Source organism: Tenrec ecaudatus, chromosome 9, assembly GCF_050624435.1.
Source record: "Tenrec ecaudatus isolate mTenEca1 chromosome 9, mTenEca1.hap1, whole genome shotgun sequence".
Lineage (NCBI taxonomy): Eukaryota > Metazoa > Chordata > Mammalia > Afrosoricida > Tenrecidae > Tenrec > Tenrec ecaudatus.
In genome coordinates, this window is record NC_134538.1 from 31,209,776 (window position 1) to 31,227,279 (window position 17,504).

A 17,504-nucleotide genomic window follows, 5' to 3' on the forward strand; every position below is an offset into this window, starting at 1 on the left:
AGCAGCACATGACAATTACTCCCTTCAGTACTCCCTGTAATCAAGATAAATTATCTTGCTATTGATGCAAATGGGATAGGAAAACCTAGAGTTCTCTAGAGGAGGATAAACTCCACATTATGCTCACCACATTTGAATTTTGCAGCAAAATCATTTTGGGGTCAATCAAAAACTTATTCTCCCAAACTTTTATTGTCATTCATCCTAAGTCACCTCCAGAAATAATTAACAAACCATACCAACAAGTTAGTGTTTAGCCTAGCAGTGAATTGTTTTGCTTTTATCACTTACCCCTTATAGAGCACTATGCCCTCAGACCAGGGGCATCATTTGACACTCACAGGTGTATTATTACAAACACATTTACATATTATTCATATTGATTTACAATTCCTTTCCTTCCACTGCCAAACCAAAATGGAAAGTACAATTAACCATATAGGAGTTTTTGTAAACCCAGTCAATTCAATTTGCATTCTCTCCCCTTTTATTTCTCCCTCTTCTTTTTTTTAAATACTTTTATAGTGGGCTCTTAGATCTCTTATCGCAATCCATACATTCATCCAGCGTGTCAAACACATTTGCATATATGCCACCATCATCATTTTCAAAGCATTCTCTTCCCACTTGAGCCCCTGATATCAATCCCCCCCATTTATTCCCTCTCCCTACCCGACCCACACTCCCTCACGAACCCTTGATAAGTTACGGATTATTATTTTCATATCTTACATTGTCCTCCATAGCCCCTCATCTACTTTTCTGTTATTCATCCCCCTGGGAGGGGGTTCTAGATTGATCCTTGTGATCAATTCCCCCTTTCTCCCCCCACCCTCCCCTAATCCTCTTGGTATCTCTGCTCTCCTTGTTTGTCCTGAGGGGTTTATCTGTCCTGGATTCCCTGTGTTTCAGGCTCGTATCTGTAGCAGTGTGCATTCTCTGGTCTAATCTGATTTGTAAAGTAGAATTGAGGTCATGATAGTGGGAGGAAGGAAGCATTAAAGAGACAGAGGAAAGTTTGTATTTCATCCGTGCTGTACTGGCTCATGTCTTCCCTGGGACCTCTCTGTGAGGGGATGGCCAGGTGCTTTGCATTTCCTAGCTAATGTCTCTTTCCCCAGAAAGGGGCCTTCCACGGTGGTCCTTGTTCTTCCTGCCCTCCGCCCAAGCTTTCTGCAGGCCAGTGGGGCGCCCCCAGGGCAGACCCCTCCAGGCAACCTTGAAGCTTTTCGTGTACCTAACTTCTCCTGTGCTGCTGCGGTTTAATTTGTTTTCTTCTTACTCCACATCTTCATTACAAAAGCTCCTTCTTTTCAGCCATCTTTCAGTCATATCTTCCCAAGTGACTTCTCAGTTTCAGTTCACCCAATCCTCCCCCTGCCAAGAAGAAAGGCTGCGGGGAGGAAGGAGGAGAGGAGACCGGAGAGCGAGGGAGCAGCTTCATCAGCTAACACTCCCTTGAAATCACAGTGGTGAGCCCTGTGCGGTAGGAGTGTGAGTGATCTTATTTTATTGTGTTCTCTGTTTTTGGGGATTTTACCACTTGTTGTCAGTGAAGATATGCGCTTGGTCAGTGTCCCTAGAAAAAAAGAGTGCAGCAAAAGTTTGTTTCTTCGCACTTGACTGGAGGAGCATTCCCGGGAAAGCGAAAGTGCGTGTAGAAATCCAGACCCATTGCCATCAGTTGGAGGCTGTGGCAGGGAAGGTTGGGTGGAAATGGAAAGCTAATAACGGTGAGTGCCAGAATGAAGACAATGCACCTCCCCCCAAACTATCATGATCCCAGGTCTACCTTACAAATCCGGCCAGACCAGAGCATGTACACCGGTACAGATAGCAACTGAAAACACAGGGAATCCAGGGCACTCTGGACCCCTCAGGATCAGTGGTGAGAGTGGCGATACCAGGAGGGTGGAGCGAAGGTGGGATAGAAAGGGGGAACTGATTACAAGGATCTACATATAACCTCCTCCCTGGGGGATAGAAAACAGAAAAATGGGTGAAGGGCAATGTTGGACAATGTAAGATATGACAAAATAATAAATTATCAAGGGTTCATGAGGGAGTGGGGAGCTGGGAGGGAGGAGGAAAAATTAGGAGCTGATGCCAGGGGCTTAAGTGGAGAGCAAATATTTTGAGAATGATGAGGTCACCGAATGTACAAATGTGCTTTAAACAATGGATGTATGGATTATGATGAGCTGTATGGGCCCCAAATAAAATGATTTTTAAATGAAGAAAATGTTCTAGAACTGACTGTAGTGATGATTGTACAACTCTTCTTGATATGAGTAAATTATTGAATTGTGTGATTTTTTAATTATTTGCCAATAAAACTGTTTAAAAAATTGATCGGCTCATAGAGACCCCAGAGAATAGCCTAGCACTTCCCCACAGGGCTTTCCAGACAACCATATTTACAAAAGCAAACAGCACATCATTCTCCTACAGCGTAGCTGCACCGCCAGGGCCCCATAAACATATCCCAAATGGTGCGAGCTGTTCCCAGCTTCACCAGAAAACGTGCCTGATTACTCGCACACTTTCCTCACTCTTAACTGCTTCTCACCCGAGAAATTTGCAACGCTGGCTGCCACGCACTGCCAGAAACCCCTCACCTTCATTACAAGTTTGATTTTGAATTAATTTTTGGTCGTGGCATATTCAGAAGCCTTTTACTCTCGCCAAATTGTTCACAACCCCGCATCCAGTTAGGGGATCCCCAGATGGGGTTGCAGCCCACAGCTTAAGAAGCTTTGACTTGGAACATATCCAGAATGGCCACCGGGAACGATGTCACTTGCTGGTGCCTTTGTCTCTCCTGTTGGCTTGCTAACTGCCCCACAGGTGCAGCTCATGCTACCCAGCTCCTTGGGCAGCCCCTGGAGAAGCCCGGGCGTCTTCCATGCGCGGGCCCATGTGGTGCCCAAGGGAAGCCAGCCCTCCTTCTCTCCCTGCCATGCACAGGGACCCTCGGCCTGCAGAGCTGACAGTGGGAGCAGAAGCAGGAGCCAGGGCTTTGTGAGCACACTCGTAGCCTGAGCTATTTCCAGGGTTGCTCCAGCCAGGAAACAAGGCACACAGCCAAAGCCCACTGATCACATTTACTTCTATCTAAAACAGGTCATTACACTGGAGATCCCCTCATAGAGGAGTTTAGGAGAGGAGATGGGTCCGTCAGGCTGCGATGTAGTCTGATGAAGAACACAGCTTTCCCCTAGATCCTGGATGCTTCCTTCCCCCAACTACCATGATCCGAATGCTACCTTGCAGGACTGGATAGGGCAGAGGTTGTACACTGGTGCATATGGGAGCTGGAGGCAGAGGGACTCCAGGGTGGACGATACCTTCAGGACCAGGGGTGTGAGGGGCGAGGCTGGGAGAGTGGAGGGTGAGTGGGTTGGAAAGGGGGAACTGATTACAAGGATCCACATGTGACCTCTTCCCTAGGAGATGGACGGCAGAGAAGGGGGGAAGGGAGACTCCATATAGGGCAAGATATGACAAAATAACAATCTATAAATTATCAAGGGCTCATGAGGGAGGGGGGAGCAGGAGGGAGGGGAAAAAAGAGAGGACCTGATGCAAAGGGCTTAAGTGGAGAGCAAATGCTTTGAGAATGATTGGGGCAGGGAATGTACGGATGTGCTTTATACAATTGATGTATGTATATGTATGGATTGTGATGAGAGTTGTATGAGTCCCTAATAAAATGTAAAAAAAAAAAAAAAAGAAAATGATTAGGGCAAAGAATGTACAGATGTGCTTTATACAACTGATATATGTATAGGTATGGATTGTGATAAGAGTTGTATGAGCCCCTAATAAAATGATTTTTAAAAAACAGGCCATTAAATTTAAATGTATCGATCCCTTTAGTCTTTTCTTATTGTTGGTCTGTTCCAACTCCTTTACATCCCAGGTCCAAACTAGACACAGTGCTTTGAGACAGAGGTTGTAAACCGCAAAGCCCACAGGGGCCAGACCAGTAGCATCAATAGCGACACGCGCTCAGAGGCAGCCATGCCAAGTGCAAGGGCTGTGGCATGTGGATTCGTTCATAGCTGCTCGGCTCCAGCCTAGCACTGTCACAGCTCATGTCTACTCTCCAAAGATTTTAAATTGAAAATCAAGACTGGTCTAGATTATCTTTTATTTTATGGTTGAGATCAAATAAAAGTGCCTGGTTCAAATATTTTGGATCAAATAAAGCACGTCAGTTGACACTAGATTTTTATCTAGCTGACCATCAACCTGTGACATTTGTTTTTAAAAGGACACTGTCAAACGTAGAATAACTTCACTTGTCCAGGCTTTGCATTGCCCCTAAATACTATTTCATACTTACTAAGCATGTTGCATGTACATAACATTATTCAATGTAATGCATGGATATCCTTCTTAATTTTCAGTACACTATTATTCTATATTGATCACATTGCTCATGTCAGGTCATCTTGGCTCAAAGCAGAGAATACCAGAAAGATGCTTACTTGCATTCCATTGACTATGAAAAGGCATTTGACTTCATGGATCATAATAAGCTGCGGAAAACCTTGAAAACAATGGGAATTCTAAAACACTTCATTGGGCTCATGTGGAACTTGTACGTGGATCAAGAGGCAGTGTGAAAACAGGTCAAGGGGATATTGCATGGTTTAAAATCAGGACAGTTGTGCAGCGGGGTTGCCTCTTCTCACCGTACTTGTTCAATCTACATGCTGAGCAAATATCCGGAGAGCTGACCTTTATGAAGAAGAGTGCAGCATCACAATTGGGGGAAGGCTTACTAAGAACCTGGATAAGCAGATGACACACGTTTACTTGCTGAAAGTGAGGAGGAACTGAAGCACTTGCTGATGAAGATCAAGGATTGCAGCCTTCAGTATGGATTGCAACTCAGTGTAAAGAAGGCCAAAATCCTCACAACTGTACCAGGAGGTGACATCTTGATAAATGGAGTAAAGGTTGAAATTGTCAAGGATTTTGTCTTACTTGGAACAACAATAAATGCTCGTGGAAGCAGCAGCAAGAGATAAATGCGATGTATTACAGTAGTTAAATCAGCTGCACAAAACCTTGCTACAGTACTGAAGAGCAAGGATGTTTCTTTAAGGACTAAGGTGCCTGACCCAAGCCATGGTACCCTCCACTGCATCATATGCATGTGGAAGTTGGACACTGAATAAGGAAGGACTAAGAAGAATAGATGAACTTGAATTGTGGTGCTAGAAACTAATATTGAAAGCACTATGGCCAAAAAAAGGTAAAACGGGCCTGTCTTAGAAATAAGGCCAGAGTGCTCATTAGAAGCAAGGATAGCAGGACTTCATCTTACATATTTTGGACATATTATCAGGAGAGACCAGGCTCTAGAGAAGGACATCATGTTGAGTGACGTGGAGGGATGGCAAAAAAGAGCAAGGTCCTCAAGGAAAGGTATTGTCACAGTAGTTGTCTCAATGCGCTCAGGCGTAGGATCAATTGTGAGGACAGTACAGGGCCATGCAGCATTTAATTCTGTTTTGAATAGGGTCACTATGGGTAGGAGCCAATTCAATGGCACCTCCCAACAATAACAACACTATCACCCTCACTAGACTACTTGTCTGTCAGTTGGTTTTACTGAGCTGTAAATTAACCAAAAAGTGTCCCTACCCATAATGTGCACAGAAATCCAATCTCTAGATATACTATCTTTTTTAAGAAAGAAAGAAAATAACTTTGTTGAGAAGCCCTGAGCAAGGATCCAAGAAGATTCCTAGGCTCTTTAAATACCTAGATATTTTCAGAATTACAGGGAAACAGAGAGGTAATTTATACATATTCACAAAAAATGGTGAGGTAAGACAAGGGATTGGGTGAATTTATGTGCGCTTCCATTTGTTAAAGAGCTATGTAATTTTTAACTTACTGTGCAGGTATTCAGAAAGCACTGGGGTTTGGGCTCCAGGAAACCAGGAAGTATGCCTGAAGGGTTTAATAAATCTGACATTAATCCAAGTTGCAATCAAGATATGTTGGTAATTATTGATTATTGGAATGTAAATGTGGCAAGCAAAGATGAAGGATAACTCAAAACTCACTTCTATCTAGTCAATGCCAACTCATAGTAACCCTTAGGATAGGGTAGAGTTCTCCTTGTGGGTTTCTGAAATTATAACTCTTTCTACAAGAAGAGAAAGGCCTAAAGCTGCTGTTTGGGACAGCTAGTGGTTTTGAACTGCTAACCTTGTGGACTGCACCCCAACACATAACCACTACACCACCAAGTCTGGTTTAAAAATAAGGCCTTGATGATAGAAATTATGCCAGAGAGCACATGATAAAACTTTATAAGATCAATCACTTATTCACTGCGATTACTTTTGTTCAACAACATAAATGACAGCTATGCATGCGGGTTCTTCCAGATGGAATAAACAAGAATCAAGTAGACTACATCTGTGGAAAGAGACAATGGAAGGGCTCAATATCATCTGTCTGAATAAAATCAGGGGCCAACTACATCAAACTTATTCCTGAAACAGTCTCTAAATTTAGGTTGGAACTTCCATATGGACAATTCATGGAAGTTTACACTGAACTTAAACAAAATCAAAACAAGTCAGGAAAGCCAAATTATAGTATTGAATCCATTCTATTTAAATCAAAGACTATTTCAAGAATGGATTCAACACATTGGATACTAATGACAGAAGACCACACAACTTGTGAGATGGCATCAAGGCCATCACACATACAGAACTGGAAAAGTCATTAAAAAGAAAGAAAAGATCAAAGCAGATGTCAGAAGAATCTCTGAAACTTGCTTTAGAACAAAAGAAGCAAAAGCGGTAGGAGAAATGATGAAGCAAAAGAACTGAACAACCACATGGCCAGCCCCACTATGAGATATGATGTCCCTCACTGACCCATGGCCCTGCAGGGGATAGCATTGGAGACACAGTGTGGGAATTGTGCCAAAACTGATCCCACCACACCGAGACAAAGCACTGGGGGAGTGCAGCAGAACAACAAGGGAATGGAGCGACAAGGTCCCCAGGGAATGCTGAAAATGGACTTTGGGGCCAGGGCATGGTGCCCCAACAGACTGGACTGGAGAACACTCCTAAAGGCCAACAAGCAATCCTTGAACTAACTACAAGCTTTTCTTTCTTGATGTCTTTTGTTTTGTTCTTTGTCAGTGGTTTGTTGTTGTTGTTTTGTTGTATACTGTTGCTTGGCTTTCCTCTGTCTTTCCTCTGTTTCTGTGCATGTTATTATCTCCACAGGTCTGTCTAAATAAGATAGGCAGGATGAAGTATCAGGAGGAAAAACAACAGGACCGACAGTTCCGGGGGGACTTGGGATAGGGGGACGTGGGAGTAAGGAAGTGGGGTTAACAAACCCAGGGACAAGGGAACAACAAAGGGTCCAAATTGGTGGTGAGGTGGGAGGGGGAGGCCTGGTAAGGAATGATCAAGGGTAAGGCAACGAAGAGATATAGCTATAACCCAGGTGGAGATGGAGCATGATAGTGGGGCAGGAGGAAAGTCAAGGGAAGTAGAGGAAAGAGCTTGGAGGCAAAGGGCATTTATAGAGGTCTAGACAAAGATATGTACATATGCAAATATATATATGAGGGTGGGGAAATAGATCTATGTGCCTATATTTATAGGTTTAGTATTAAAGTGGTGGAAGGACCTTGGGCCTCTACTCAAGCATCCCTCAATGCATGAATACTTTCTTCTATTAAATTGGCATTCTATGATGCTCACCCTCCCGACACAACCACTGAAGCCAAAGCAAGTGAACAAGCAAATGTGGTGAAGAAAGCTGATGGTGCCTGGCTATCAAAAGAGATAGCGTCTGGGGTCTTAAAGGCTTGAAGGTAAACAAGCGGCCATCTAGCTCAGAAGCAACAAAGCCCACATGGAAGAAGCACACCAGCCTGTGCAATCACGAGGTGTGGAAGGGATCAGGTATAAGGCATCATCAGAAAAAAAAAAATCTTACCACAGTGAATGAAGGAGGAAGCGCAGAGTGGAGGCCCAAAGCCCATTTGTCAGTCACTGGATATCACCTCACAGAAGGGTCTAGGGGAGGAGATGAGGCAGTCAGGGTGCGATGTAGCACTGATGAAGAATACAGCTTTCCTCCAGTTCCTAAATGCTTCCTCACCCCCAACTACCATGATCCGAATTCTACCTTGCAAGTCTGGATAGAGCAGAGGTTGTACACTGGTGCAGATAGGAGCTGGAGGCACAGGGAATCCAGAGCGGATGATCCCTTCAAGACCAGGGGTGTGAGTGGCAATACGGGGAGGGTAGAGGGTGAGTGGGTTGGAAAGAGGGAACCGATTACAAGGATCTACATGTGACCTCCTCCCTGGGGGACGGACAACAGAAAAGGGGGTGAAGGGAGACGTCGAACAGGGCAAGATATGACAAAATAATAATTTATAAATTATCAAGGGCTCATGAGGGAGGGGGGAGCAGGGAAGGAGGGTCAAAAAGAGGACTTGATGCAAAGGGCTTAAGTGGAGAGCAAATGGTTTGAAAATGATTAGGGCAAAGAATGTACAGATGTGCTTTATACAATTGATGTATGTGTGGATTGTGATAAGAGCCTTATGAGCCCCAATAAAAAGATTTTTTTAAAAAAGATTAGACCTTTGCTTGAGTTTAGGGTTAGGGTTACTGGTAGCTTTAGGTTTAAGGGTAATGGTAGGGCTCGGTTTAGACCTAGGGTTATGATGAGTGTTAGGGACATTTAAGTTTTGAATCCACACAGGTGAACTTGTGTGGGAAACAGAACCTGGGAAAGAGTGCATGCGGACAAATTCTCAACATTCATATGTTAAGGGGTCTTCGAGGCCAGGGCTTCTGAGAAGGGAACCTTCACAATCGTAAACTGGAGATATGTTCCAATAACATTCTCCTAAAAAGTAAGTCATTCCCCTCAATGTCCTCCCATAATAATGCCAAATTTAAGGAGATGTTTGCAAACACATGGTCACTTACTAGGTGCTTGCAGGTCAACTGCTTGAAGGCTATCTGCCTGAAGGGTGTCTGTCATCAAGAGCAATCAGACCCTATTGTCTGCCCCACCCTAAGTACAGCCCACTCCCTTCTGATAAGGATCATAGATGATTCCCCTGGAGGAGAACTCAAAGACACCTAAGGTCAAGCCAGCTCAGAGACGACCAAGTTTAGGCTGCCACCTTGACTACAGTCCATCCATCTTGTTACATATGTACCGTCTATGTATCTTCCTGTCACATGTATACCTCTAGTCCCTCCCTTTCCTATTGTGTGTATACACCTAGCTCATCCCCATCCCCATTACGTGTATGTCTCCAGTACGATCCCTTCCTGCTATGGATGTGTTTACCATGGTTTGCATGCCGGAGATTATATAAACTCATGTGATCACATTACACTCTCTCTAAGAACCAGGACCTACAAATCAAGCCTGTCTCCTCTGAAATGTAGGGTTCCTATGTAATGGCAGCTCTGTAACACAAGATCCATGTTAAACCAAAATTTTATTTACCCCAGTGTGTTAGGCAGGGATCTCTAGAGAAACAAAATCAGGACACTTGTGATTAGATAGATAGATAGATAGATAGATAGATAGATAGATAGATAGAGAGATAGATAGATAGATAGATAGATCTATGTAGTGAGAGGGAGTATAACAGCTAGTTAGCCCACACAGCAGTACAGAGGGCTCAGTTCAACTCACTTTCTTTGAACAGTTAATATACTGATAGCCCTACAATTCACAAGGGCTGCAGGTCCAAGGTCAAGGAAGCAAACAGCGGCATCTGCTCTCAGGCAAGACAGGTAGAGTTTGCCCACTGACAGCAGACAGTAGGGTGGGGCCGCCACAGGTAGTAGCGTGGGAACATGGTGAAGCAGGCCCCAATGGGGTCTCAAGCTCCAGGAATTTCTGAACAGCAACACCACCAGTAGAATGGCAAAGCTGGTCTCGAAGGAGCCTCAAGTTCTAGCAATGCACAGCCAGGCGACAGACACAATCCACAGGTTGGCTCAGCCCACAGGTAGTGCAGCACATGGTTGAGGCAAAGGATTAGCCCAAGCAACAGCATGCTGGTCCAATAACCAGGGAGAAAGAGAAACGGGAGGCCAGCCTTGGAAAGTATTTATCTCGGTCGCCCTCCAATCAAGCTGTGACCTGATTAAACTCCGTCCACATGTTCCTACAGAGGCCTAGTCTGCACAATAAACCTAACTATCACACTCAGTTTGTGCCCGTCATTCTATGATTTGTGTCTGACTGAAGAGCTATCCCACCAGCATGTGTATATATGTTATATACACAAAGGGACAAGGAGGCTAACATTTAGAGAGACACCCCCATGACTATCTCCCGCAGTCTCCTTTCCCACATATGTGAAAATAAAATTTAGAATCTTTCGAATCCACCTGTTTCTGTAACCTGGCAACAGTGACAGTGCAATATGGGGCCTCTCTGTTACCACCGTGCAACACAAGGAATTTAAGGATGTAGCTTAAAGGGTGTCTGAAGATAAAGGAAAAAAAGAATTTTGGAAAGTGTGAGGGAATGAAAATTCCCTGATCCTTTCAGAGAATTACATCCTGTTAACTTACAGACAACAGAATATTCTGGAGCCCAAGACAGGTAAAGAGCAATGAAGGGCTGACACAAGAGAACTTTGGGCTTAGACATACTTTGCTTTCCTTTTACATTTTCCTCACACCGCTGAGATCAGGTTTTCTCCATCACAGACTAACAGGCAGATAAATTCAAAATAATTACTCTACAGTGGCCTCAGAAGAAACCAGGGAGATTGACTTCAGTCCCTCTCTATTTATAATGGCAAGGATCACTCACATGCAACTTATTCTTCAGGCACTAGGGTACAAATCCACCTGCAGTGTCTCTGGGTTCTCCATCACCAGTAGTCACTGCTGGCCCTGCATCTGCCACTTTCGGGAAGGGACTTCAGTGGGTGGGACTCATATGCTATGATGGTAATACAAATTATAACCTGCCCTTCAAAAACCAACTCTCCATCACTACAGACACATCAAATACTCAGTTATTCCTGAAGCTGAGCTCCATGACTGCTGAGGACATGGTCATGTGTTACTGTGCAAGGTACATAGTGAGAGGAAGTCTGAGAGCCAGACACCAACCCACCCTGCAGGGAGGATGGCTGGGCAGCAAGGGGTGCACAGGACCACCCAGGATTTAGATACTGAAGCAGGTGCAGATGGCTTCAGAGCAGGTTTCATTTTGTGGTTTCTGATTCATATATATCTCACAGCTTCCCTAAGGTAGTTCTATTTTCTTAATTCTGTTTACTCCTGATATCTGGGAATTCAAAAGTTGTATTATAATAGGAAAAACTTTTCTGTCTTACAGCAGTCAAAGGAATGCAACCGGAAATGCTGGTGTGTTGTTGTTGTTGTTGTTTTTCTCCTGCAGGGGTGCAGCCAATTTACCCTCTCCAAGTCAAAGGAAGAAAGGAAAGTTTTGATTTCAAATGTATCCCAGTGAGGAAACCACAGCAGTCCAAAATAGAATGTCTTTGTGGTATTATGCTTGAAATCAGAATACAGAGAGAATATAAGAGGGTATGCAAAAACAAAACAAAAAATTATTTTCAAACTCTGTATTTAAATTTTTTAACAAAACAAGCTTACACTTAATACATTTGTCAAATCTGCAATTCCATTCTTGGAAACATTTTTCAAACTCAACTGTTTAGATGGCTAACAGCACCTCCCTCGTTTTTCTCTTCATGTCTACGTTCATCAAGTCACTGGCTTTTCATGTTCGTCTTCATTCATGGAAACAAAAAGAAGTCACACAGAGCAAGGTCAGGTGATTAAGGTCCGTGGGGCAAGAGAGGCATGCTGGCTTTTTCCACAAACTGGTGCACTGAGATAGCTACCTGAGCAGGTGCATTGTCATGGTTGCAAAACCAGCCCCCGTCTGTCACAAATCAGGACTTTTTTTGTTGCACTGTTACACAATCTTTTCCCCCATAGAAAGCTTAATTAACAGTCTGACCTGGTGGAATGAACTCCAAATGCACCAGGAGTCTACATTTTTGTCCGTTGGGGAAGGTGACAGGCCTTCCAAACAAGGTTTGTTATCAATGGACATTTCATCTTTTTTGAAATGAGAAAACCACTTGTACACTTCACACACACACCCATAGCGCTGTCCTTGTAAGCTGTGTTCAACATCACAACAGTTTCTGTGGCATTTTTCCTCAGCGGGGGGGGGGAGGGGATTTCAGAGCTGCATGCTGTTCTCTTAAATTGGCCATCACAAAAAAAATGAAGTTCAAGTGAAACTGCTTTTAGAGAAAAAATTCACTGTGACCAGTGAGAACCTTCCCAGGTGAGGCCAGTGCCTGTACTAATTCAGAAGGAGTTGCTCACAGGAGCCAGAGGGAGGGGGTTGGGAGACGAGGGGGTTAATGGGATGTGTACTGTTGGTTTTTTCTTGGGGATACCCCTCATACATACTTTTGGCTTTGGAATTTACACTTTGAGGAGTCGCATGTAGATACTTTATATTGCCTGGGGTTTCAGGTCATTCACGTGAAACAACTGTTGCCCAGGAGAAAACATACAGAGCAAGAGGGTCCTGTGAGCCCTGGGCCAGTCTTGGGAAGTCTTCATTGACTAACTACGTAGCAGGGTCTACATTTTAATCACTCATAGTCTGGTAACTAAGAGAAAACTCCCAGTATTATGGACCCTTTTACTTGGCCATCCACGTGCAACCTGCCTACTTCTGAGCAATGTAGCAAGTTACAAAAGTTTCATAGAGACCCTAAGGAAGCGCCCTTAGGCTAACTGTATTTTATAAAGGAGGATTTTTGTTACAACGGGAATAAAAGGAAAGGTGTCTGTGAGAGGTTTTGAGAAGGTGAGGGGTTACGTTATGCTCAGCAGGTACTGAGAAGAAGTTACAGAGGCTGGCATCAAGACCCCTTCACTCAATAAACCTTAAATTCCTGCCTTTTAATAATATGGAATATGGGCAAAGCTCTTTGTCTTCTGTAATTTCTTCCTGCTGGATGCTTGGTGAAGATATGTATACTTTTCTGCAAGAAAAAAAAGGAAAACAATGAAACAAAATATACATACATATTAAAATGAGGCATCCTAGGAGCAGCAGGACCCATGGATCAATTAAGTCTTTTTTAATCCAGAAATTCCAAATGTATTTGATCAGACAATGTGTCCAGGGGTACATATTTTGAGAAAGTTTATTTTACACTTCACATTTTAAAATTTCACATGGTGGAATTAGATCAATGTGTTTCATTTTAGGCTGATTCCTCCCCACCCCCCACCCCCCGCCCCTTCTCTTCTATCTCAATAGAAGGAAATGTTTTCCAACATGGACCAGGCAGGGATTCTTTTTTCAGGATTTGTCACTTTCTCCCAGCCAGCTTGTTCTTGCACCCAGTCTCAGTAACTGCTATCTGGTCAACTCTGACTCGCCGCGACCCTGTAAGACAAGACTCTTTACGGGCATAGAAGGCTTCCTCTGTCTCCCTCGCAGTGACTGGCGATTTCAAACCTTTCTTCCTTTCTTTTTAAAAATCATTTTATTAGGGGTTCATACAACTCTTATCATAATCCATCTATATATCAGTTGTGTCAAGCACATCTGTACGTTCATTACCCTCATCATTCTCAAAACATTTGCTAAGCCCCTGGCATCAGCTCATTTTCCCCTCCCTGCCCATCCCCCCTCCCCCATGAACCCTTGATAATTTATAAATTATTATTTTGTCATGTCTTACACTGTCTGATGTCTCCCTTCACCCACTTTTCTGTTGTCCGTTCCCCAGGGAGAAGGTTATGTATACATCCGATAACAAGGGATATTCGGTCACCCAATTAGAGTTTTGTTGAAAGGATGTCATGCTGGGTGCTCTACAGGCCAGGAAGGTGTTCATCAAGCTTTACTGTTTCCTGTTCGTTTATAGGAATTAACATGCAGGTACACCCCTGTCCATCGTGTTCCTGTTCTTAGATGCTGTCCAGATGATTCTGACCCCTAGTGGCCCCTTGGGACAGAGTTGCCCCCTAGGGTTTTCTTGGCTCAAATCTTTATGGAAGCTGATTGCCGCTGGGTGGGCTCCAGCCAGCCCCCTTTTGGTTGGTAGCCAAACGCTTCACTACAGAGCCCCTCTTCTGGTAGAGAATTAAATTGTCATAGCGATTAGATCAGGGCCCCTCAGACAATTGGCACCTCCAGCTCCCTCTGCCTGCCTCTGATGGCTACCGACGGCGGTGGTTCATCCTATATCAGATCCCCTGGTCCAGCAAGAGCCCTGATGGCTGGTCCCCTTCCCCTCCCCCACTTCACCTGTTCCCGAGATGACAGCTGGCCTGGGATATTCCCTAGTGCTGCGATGTCCACACCCCCAAAGCCCCCAGGGAATTCTTGTGCTGTCACCTTGGTGCTTGCTACTCAGTGTGTCCACCCGGGAGTCCGTGAGGGTGCAGACCAAGTTCAGCTCTCCACTTACACAAGTCTCCCAGGTGACCTGCCCGGTCACCTGCTGTGAGATTGTCCTACCCCAGCTGGCCGAGGCCTCAGTTCTTGAGCCACACCTGGTGGCCAGGGACAGTCTGGAGGCGAGGTGAGCCGCTGCTGCCGCTGTGTGGAGAGGCGCCTGGCCAGCAAATGTTTGTGGTGGCTAAGCCAGGATCAGAGAGGGACTCCTCTTTGCGCTGGTTGGCTTTGAACTTGCTGCTCTGTAAACTGTGCCTCATCTGACTGTGTGGGTGTTCTGACCCTGCCAACGACTTCCTTGGTTGATTGGGTCCCTCAGAGGGCTGTCCCTCCTGTGAGTCCCCACCCCCACTCAGCCTGAGTGCAAGCACCCTGGGGGCTGAGGGGGGGGGGGAGGGTCGGGTGCCCTTGCCCGCCTTGTCTGTGTGTCCCCGTCCATCAGTGACTGTGCCAAGGCGGTAATAAACATCTGTCAGCCGGAAAAAAAATTGGGAGACTTAATGGAGAATCTTGTTCCCCACCCTGAATTCAAGATGCTGGGTGTGCGGACCATTCCTCAGATGTCTGAGAACCCACTGGCATACAGCACATTTACTTGGGCAGGCCTCCTCAAGCATTTGAGACAGATGCTCATTTCTAATGCAAACGTGGAAGAAGGTATCAACTGGCAAGTACGGCCACCTGTATCAGGACTGCCTCCTCTTGGCAAAACACCTTTCACCAGGGAGCTTCATTTGAACACTTCTATTGCTAACTTGGTCATCCTTCGTGGCAAAGATGTGCAAAGTGCAGATCTGGGGGGATTGAAAGATCCAGCTCTCTATACTTCCTGGTTAGCACCTGTTGATGCTTTTAATGTATGGAAAACTCAACGAGCCTTCAACAAGTATGAGAAGTCTGCCACATTGGTCAGCAACAGCCAGTTCGTAGTCAAGCCACTTGATCTGATTGTCGGCAAAGCGTGGAATGTGTTTGCTTCAAAAGCCTACATCCATCAATACACAAAATTTGGAATTGAAGAAGAGGACTTCTTGGACACTTTCTCTTTGTTAGAGCAGGTCATTTCCAGTCACTGTAACCTCTGATCTTGAACAAGAGTGTTTTGGGACTAAAATAATTATTGTTAATATCATTTCTGTAAGGGTTTCAACGTCTTATTTGTTAAAGTAACAGTGGAATGCTGGTTTCGTTGTGCACACTAGACCCAAAGGAAAGGAGGGACATCTTTATATTACAAAATAATGTTTTCAATGAAAACATCTTCTACTTACTTTTCATTTTTAGGGGAAAAATTGGTTCTTTTACAAAGAATATTAGAAACCCTTGCTGAGCTGTTGAGACTCGTGTCTGGAGTAGCCAAGGAAAAAGAATATTCCACTTGCCCTCATATTCCTAAATCTTCCGTCTTTTCTGAAAAAGAAAATTCATTCAATATAAAGTAAACCTCTGCTGCAAAATGTTAAGCTAAGAAATTCCAGTTGCATACGTAAATACAAATGTATTTATCTTTGAAGTGCACGCTTTGAGCCAGCAGAGGGAGCTGTTGTCAAAAGCTACAACGAACATTTAAAAGTAAAAAGTCATAAAAATAAGTTGTTGTTTTTTTAAAGTAAGATTTTTTTCCCACTTAAGCAACTATTTAAGAAATGAATGTCAGGATTTTTATAATAAATATACATCATGTATTTCTTAGGGCTGTCCTCTCTGGTGGAAACTGAATTGGGTATCAGGAGGGCTACGTAGATTCCTCTTTTCTTCTCCATCTCACTCGATGCCTTGTTGTGCCTTTTTAACAGCGAAAGAAGCAGGGTCCAAAGTACATAATTATACATATTAAACTAAGAAGTCCCAGAAGTGGTAGGAGCCATGGGGCTCAAGATTTCAAAATAGTTTTTAATGTTCTTTTCTTTTAAAGAAACCAAGGCAAATAACATCCACTTTCCTCAAACCTTCTACAATGTACTGTATACCTTCAAGTTTAGCCTACTGTCCATCCTCTGGTACACCCAGACATCCTAAGACAAGCTCCTCTTTTTGTGTTTTTGTTTTTGTAATCATTTTTATTGAGGGCTCATACAACTCTTATCGGAATCCATCCATCCATTGTGTCAAGCACATTTGTACATTTGTTGCCATCATCATTCTCAAAACATTTCCTTTCTACTTGTGCCCTTGGTATCAGCTCATTTCCCCTCCCTCCCCCACCATCCCTCCTTCAGGAAACCTTGATAATTTAGAAATTACTTTTTTCATGTTTTACACTGTCCAATATCTCCCTTCAGCCACTTTTCTGTAGCCTGTCCCCCCAAAGCTACTTTCTTTAACCTTCTTACATCCTCATTGTTTGCAGGTATTGCAAACCCTGACAAATACAGTTCACCTTTCCTCAATCCTTCTCCAACTTACTGCATACTCTCAAGCTGCGCTTTGCCCTCTTTCATCTTCTGGCACAGACGTAAAATTCACGTTCTTCTTCCTTCTTCAGCTTACCGAATCTTTTCCCCTAGCTGGCATTGGAACTTCACTTCTTGGCATCTATGATTTTTGCAGTTAACATAACTTTTAAACCTGCCCAATTGCGTATTGGGCAGAATAGTGGAGAACAGAGTGTAAGGGTTGGGAACAATGGGATGAATCGGCAAGACAGCAAAGTTGATGATGCTTTAAGATCTTGAACTAGTCTGTAGTTGCTACTGGTTTAATGACTGGCAGAATTGGTAAGTTGTAGGGAGAGTGAGTGGGCCTTAATAGGCCCTCCTTCAGGGGTTTTGACATTATAGGTTTCAGGCTTTTAAGTGTCAAAAGTGATAGGGGACTGAGGCACATTAGGAAATGTCAAGGTGTCATTTAACCTGATGTAAACAGGTTAGTGACGCAAAGTAACAGCATTTAAATGATATACCTCACCCGTGGGTTAACCAGAGCAGGTAGTAAAGGAGGGAATTGACAGGGAGGTACCAGGACACTAGAGCTATTTTGGG

General features: G+C 44.1%; 1 pseudogene; it reads left to right on the top strand.

Annotated features, from left to right (window-relative positions):
* Positions 1–11,092: 11,092 nt before the first annotated feature.
* LOC142457183 (tubulin delta chain pseudogene) lies at positions 11,093–15,608 on the top strand (annotated as a pseudogene).
* Positions 15,609–17,504: the final 1,896 nt, after the last annotated feature.